At 53.3% G+C, this 6,181-nt stretch overlaps 1 protein-coding gene across 2 annotated transcripts in view; it reads right to left on the bottom strand.

The window, feature by feature from the left end:
• Positions 1-6,181, bottom strand: part of LOC102756542 (cytochrome b561) — a 24,317-nt gene that overhangs the window by 10,552 nt on the left and 7,584 nt on the right. Inside the window, exon 1 of one of the 2 annotated variants that reach the window (XM_015572440.1) lies at positions 1,618-1,623. The exons of the other annotated variant lie outside the window; for it this stretch is intronic. The gene's annotated coding sequence lies outside the window, so the exon portion shown is untranslated. Of the gene's footprint in view, positions 1-1,617; positions 1,624-6,181 lie in introns of those variants that run through there. 2 annotated transcript variants of the gene reach the window in all.

Genomic DNA, 6,181 nt, shown 5'->3' with positions numbered 1-6,181 from the left:
TTCTGCTTTGCCCTCGCCCCGCCCTGGTCTCAGGTGGCCACTAGGTGTCAGACGTAGCCCGGGCCTTGGCCCACGTTGCAGCCACGAAGGAGATGTTTCTCTGCTGGGAAGCAGGACCTCCCCATCCCACCCCGCTCCCCCAGCACAAGCACATAATTATATACACACACACACACACACACACACACACACACACACACACACACACTAACGTTTTGCCCCTTTCCCCAAAGCCAGGGGGCTTTGCCTGAGACAGCCAGGACTACCCAACCCCCCAGGTCAGCTGACCTAAGATACAAATCGGTCCTTCCCAGCCTCTCCTGAAGGCCTGGGGATGTGGGGGGAGGGCCGGGGCGGCCAGGCCAAGGTTAGAGGCCAGCTCCTACTGCAGCCCGGACCAGGTTCTTTTCCCAGGAAATGCTGTGGGTAGATCACAAGCCCCGCCCAGACTTCCTACAAGCTGAGAACAAAAGGCCCTTTCCTGTTGAATGCCTGGCAGGGAGACCTGCGTGTGAGCTGCTGGGTAGGTTGTCTCCAGAAGTTGATGAATTCACAGACAAGGAAGGGATAAGCAAAGGGAAGCCAATTATTACAGTGAAAGTAACAAAGCCCTCGGCCCGCAAGAGGGGTCCCAAAAAGGGCTGTCGAGAAAGCTCACTAGTGTAGAGGTTTAAATTCCTGCACCTGCCTTCTCTTGGCTCTTTCGAAAAAGCACCGGCCAATCTATTTTTGCCTTCATCTCCCGGCTTTCAGTTCCCACTCTTGGGTTTACCGGGTAGGACAGCTCTACGGTACATTCTGCCCATCTCGCTCAAATCCTGGCCCTCTGCCTCATCTCCCGTTTATCTCGTCTTCCCTCCCTGCGGCCCTTACCCTGAACTGCCTGATCCCATCTAATGCCTCATGTCCCCCCTCTGACGGAGAAACCCTACCTGCTGTTAGGGAATTGAGTGGACAGCCGTTGTAAGGAGCCCAGCAGCCGGGGTTCCATCTAGACCAGGGGTGGGCAAACTTTTTGACTCGAGGGCCACAATGGGTTCTTAAACTGGACCGGAGGGCCGGAACAAAAGCATGGATGGAGTGTTTGTGTGAACTAATATAAATTCAAAGTAAACATCATTACATAAAAGGGTATGGTCTTTTTTTTTTTAGTTTTATTCATTTCAAACGGGCAGATCCGGCCCGCGGGCCGTAGTTTGCCCACGGCTGATCTAGACTCTAGGTTTCGGAAAATCGGGTTATTCACGAGGGATTCCATTTCCATACCCACCTGTAATTTGAAGGATTCTAGGCAAGAAAGCACAATGGCTAAACAGCTAAAAATTCAGGGTCCAACAATTGGGAGGAGAACTACAGAAACCAGGGAGCCCAGAAAGGGTAGGAGCCAAATTACGCTAGGCAGCCAGGAAGAGGGTGACGCCCGGTGTCCTGGCCCCGTTGGTTGTACTTCTGCAGCCATTCTGCCTGTTTGTAGATTTTCCTTGTTTGTCTCCACGAGGCAGGAGTTACTGACACAAGTGCCGCAGGTTTTGTTTATAACCGTGCCGACTCCTCCTTGTTCTGTCAAGAGGTAATCAAGGCTAAACGATTATTCAAGACTATGTTCGCTATGAGGACCTGGAGTCCTGCTCTGGCTGCTGCCCTGGTGACCGGATCAGCTAGCGGCTGCTAGCCTGTTTCCTTCCGTGACCTCATCCAAGCCTCTTCGGTGACCCTTGCAATGTCCCTCTGAGGGGAGATACACTGAGGACAGGAGCCAATCAATCTCTTTGTGATATTTAATGGAGGGTCCATTCGCTGTCAAGAAATGTCTTTCCTTCCTGATGGCCCCATGGGCGTGGAGGACTAAGAAAGCGTATTTACTCTCTTGCCCTTACCAAGCTCTAATGCTCTTGTGAGGGTGATCAGCTTGGCTATCTGAGCGCTAGTGCTGGGGGGACGTGGGGGGGGGGGTCAGGGAGGGAGTTGGGGAGCGCCCCCAGAGCTGTGGTGAGGGTGACCACAGCATACCCAGCCTTGCGCACCCCATGTTTCTCAGGGGTCTCTGGCCGCGTAGGTTTTGAGTACTCCCTGTTCACACTCTGTTATTTTTTCTTTCCGGAGGAAAGTGGATGGGTTTAAAGGGGGCAGGTCTTTATTTGGACCATAGATCCCTCTAATAGCAGTGCCTGATATTTGAGAAGACAGCTCTCCAAAAGCCATAAGCTTCCTTTGGAGGATAGTGAAGTGAAGCCATGATGTTATGGGCAGTCAGTACCCTCAGGGCCTTTCCTGAGCTTAACTTGGTGGCCTCTGGAACCAGCAGCACCACAGCAGTCACAGCCCTTGGCCACAATGTCCAGTTCTTTACTCTGATATCCCACTGGCTCTTGAGCGGGCCCTGGGCCTGGGTCACTCCGAAGGCTGGCCCTCCCCATTGGGTTGCGTATTATAGGTTGAATTCTTGCCCTGTGGGGAGACTCAAGGCTGGGGCGCCTCCTTGAGCTGCTTAAATGCTAGCTTGGACTCAGGCTCTCATTCAATAAATTGGCCTTCATTCTTTTGAGTCTCTTTCATTAGTTGATATAAAATTCTGGCTATTTCTCCATATCCTGGGATCCAAAGCCTACAGAATCCTGTGATCCCCAGAAATCCTCTCGTGTGAGCGTTCAAGGGAGTGGAAAGGAAGAGGTGGGTCTGATCCGGTCCTCCCCTAAGATCCCGGTACGTGTGGTCAGGTTTAGCCCTAAATATCGTTTTAATATATTTTTATTGATTTCAGAGAGGAAGGGAGATGGAGAGAGAGATAGAAACACCAATGATGAGAGAGAATCCTAGATCGGCTGCCTCCTGCATGCCCCACACTGGGGATCGAGCCCAGGACCTGGACATGTGCCCTGACCGGGAATCAAACTGTGACCTCCCAGTTTATAGGTCGATGCTCAACCAGAGGCTAGCTAGCCGTACATATTTTAAGGAGCTCTTGCAGAGCTGGGCCTTGGTCCTTGAGGCCTTCTACCCTCTCTCAGCCAAGAAGTTAAGACTTGTGTGCCTTCCTGCGAGGTTTCCGCAGCTGGGGCACAGAGGAGGGTGAAGCAGGGGGTTCCACGGGGGTGAGGATGACGGAGCCCCTATGCGCTAGGGCATCTGCATGCACAACTCCGGAGACCAGGTTCAGTGACGCAGATCCATTTTATTGTGGAACTACAGGGGTATATATAGCATGAAGGGACCAATCAGAGGGAGACACGTTGCTACAGGCGACCAATGGTTGAAAGACTGGGGTACTGTGCACGTGGCTCTAGGAGTTCGTTCAGGCGGGCGTTGCTACTTCCTGGTGAGCCGAGGAAGCATGTCATGCTGGAGTGTGCTCACACCATTGCATCAGCCGCAGCGCTGAGACATACTTCCCGAGCTCTACGTACAGGAGGGTATCAGCTACAGACGGTAGAACCTTAGTCTTCGGGCAAGTAAACTGATTTAAATGCCATGTTCGTGCCTGACCAAACAAATGGGGGATCTCCCTACACCCCTGGGACAGAGCAGTCCAAGTTAGCTGGGTGCACTGGTCAGAGGGATCCTCAAATGCAAAGAGATATTGTGAGTCTGGGTCAAGGGGAATTCAGGAAAAAGCATCCTTGAGGTCCAATACCGTAAACCATTCAGAGCCACCAGGGATTTGAGACAGCAAAGGGCATGGGTTGGGAACTTCGGGGTGTAAGGGTACCACCGCCTCACCTATTAGGCAGACATCCTGTCCCAGTCTCCACTCCCCATTGGGTTTTCGTACTCCCCAGATGGGAGCGTTCATGGGCTATTCCAGGGCTTAAGGAGACCCGGTGTTTTCAGGTTTTCTGTAATTTTTGGCAAACTTTTTCTAGTCTCAGGCTTCGAGGGTTACTGCTTCTGGTGGGGAACAGAGGTTGGGCCCTAGGAGGAAGTTGACTTCCTTTCCTGCAACAGTCAGGGTCAGCCAGGGCTCCCGGGGGGAGAGGACAGTCCGAGCTGGAGCCGACCAGGGATGCCCCGGGGGCCCTTCAGGCCTGTTGCTGAACCATCTGGGATGGAGGATCTGCCCTTGGGAGCCTTTGCATTTGGGGACAGTTCACCTCCAGTGGTCTCCCTTGCAAACAGGACAGGGGCGGGGCGGCTCTTTCAAAAAAGCACCAGCGGATCTCCTTTTCCCCTCATCTCCCCGCTTTCAGTTCCCACTCCTGGGTTCAGGGGGAAAGGCAGCTCTGCGGCACATTCTGCCCATCTCGCTCACATCCTGACCATCTGGCTTAGCTCCTCTTCATCTACCATCTTCCCTCCCCGTGGCCCTGACCCTAAACTACCCGACCCTATCCAACTCCTCAGCAAGACTCACCAAGCGCCTGGGGGTGGAAGAGAAATAAGGTTTCCTCCCCCGGACACATGAATGAGCCTCAGCAAAGGGACACGCCTCCCCCACCTGCCCCCAGCACTGTGGGCTTCCCACGGGCGGTGCCCAAAGGCTCCCGGAGGGCCCTGGCCAAAACGGGCCTTGCCGAGAGAACACACTTGGCACATCGCCCACGGATGCCCCCTGCACAAGCACCGTTGCCCCCATGGAGGGGCCGAGCTCAGCCCCTCCGTGAACATAAACTTTGTTGGGGTGGCTTTCCAGTTGGAGGGAGTTCATGGGCATTTTAAGCTAAGAAACAGCTTCCTTAGGGTGCCAACAGGCCAGCAGCCGGCAACAATGCCCTGTGAGTTGAATGTGGAACTGAGCCATTTCTGGGGTGGGCAGAGGAGCAGAGGCTGGCTGGGAACTCCCTGGGAGTGCTGCCAGCCCCTTCCAAAGCCAGGAGGCGGGATGGGGCCCTTTAGGTCCTCTTCCCCCCCCCGCCCCCCTCCCCTTAGGCAAGCAGCGCCCTCAGAGCGGAGAACGCACTCTGCCAGCAGTGCTCTCAGGGGGCTGCTTTGGTGGAGAGAGGATGGATGTGGCTCTCTGAGTGAGGCAGGCTGCCTCCCTGGGGACCAGCCACATGGGGTCTTCGCTCTAAGGGCGCACGGCTCCACCCAGTCATTTCAAAGAGCAGGTGATCCCACCAAACTGCAGTCAAGCACCAGGATCCCTGGCCTTGCACCCTGTTAGCAGAACCCCCAGCCCCGGATGGCGAACTCTCCCTTCCTGCTCCCTCACTGCTGCTGAGACTCCTGCCATGGAGGCCTCCCTCCAACTGGGGTGGCGTGGGCGAGGACAGCAGCCTCAGGCCTCTTCTTGGGGACCTCGGATGTGGTCTAGTGTGGGAAACTATTTATTGCCACTATCTGCTAAGCGTAGACAGAGAACCCCCCCGAAGGCTGGGTGCCTTTGAAGCCCTAGCAAAGGTCGGAGCTAGGTGCCACCTCTGTTTGTCCAGACAGTGGTAGCTGAAACTACTCCCCCATTTATGTAAATCCTTGCTGATGGGCTAGTCTGCCTGTTGCAGGGGGTCACCTGCCTAAGGGCTATGCTATGGGTGCATCCCAGAATCAATGAAAGCTTGGTGAGGCCTGAGCACCAGAGGAAGTCCTTCCCCTTGAGTTGGGCTTGCTCACCTGGCCCCCCAATATTCCCAAATTATCTCTTGTCTTTTCATATTCATTTGTGTGCGGCTCTGCTTCCAGTTCCTGAACCCTGACCCACGCGGGACGTGGGAAGGAAACACACATCTGGCGCCCAACGTGGGGCAAACTGGAAGTAAAGGTTTCACTAGAGCGAAAAAAGGAAGTTTCACCGAAAAAGGTGTGGAAAATTCACCGCACACAATGCCCAGGATCAACTTCAGAAGTCGCGAGCTGTAAGTAGGCTGGGAACGTTTCCTTTCGCCAGGCTAACGGGGCAGGATTTGGCTTTAATAAAAAAGTAGATTTGGCTTTTAGAAAAGTAAGAAACTTTATTATAGACTATTGATTTGCATGCTTAAGGAGTTAAAATTTTAGAAGGTAATCTCTTATAGTTTTAGCATGTTATTATAGAACAAAATCCTTGGTTTCTTGAAAAAGGTACATTAGATCTTAAAAGTTTGCCAAAAAAGTTAATCAGAACTTGCCAAAAATTGTTTCCCCTTGTGGAAAACGGTATTTCATTTGCTAGATCCTTTTGGAGAGGTCAAGGAGGATAAATAGCCCCCCCCTTGCACCATCCGCTCCTTAACAAGTGCAGAAAGAAAAGAAAAAATGGGAGGAATGGTCT

The sequence above is a fragment of the Myotis davidii genome, unplaced genomic scaffold, assembly GCF_000327345.1.
Source record: "Myotis davidii unplaced genomic scaffold, ASM32734v1 scaffold69, whole genome shotgun sequence".
Classification (NCBI taxonomy): Eukaryota; Metazoa; Chordata; class Mammalia; order Chiroptera; family Vespertilionidae; genus Myotis; species Myotis davidii.
This window is presented reverse-complemented; position numbering and strand designations above follow the sequence as displayed.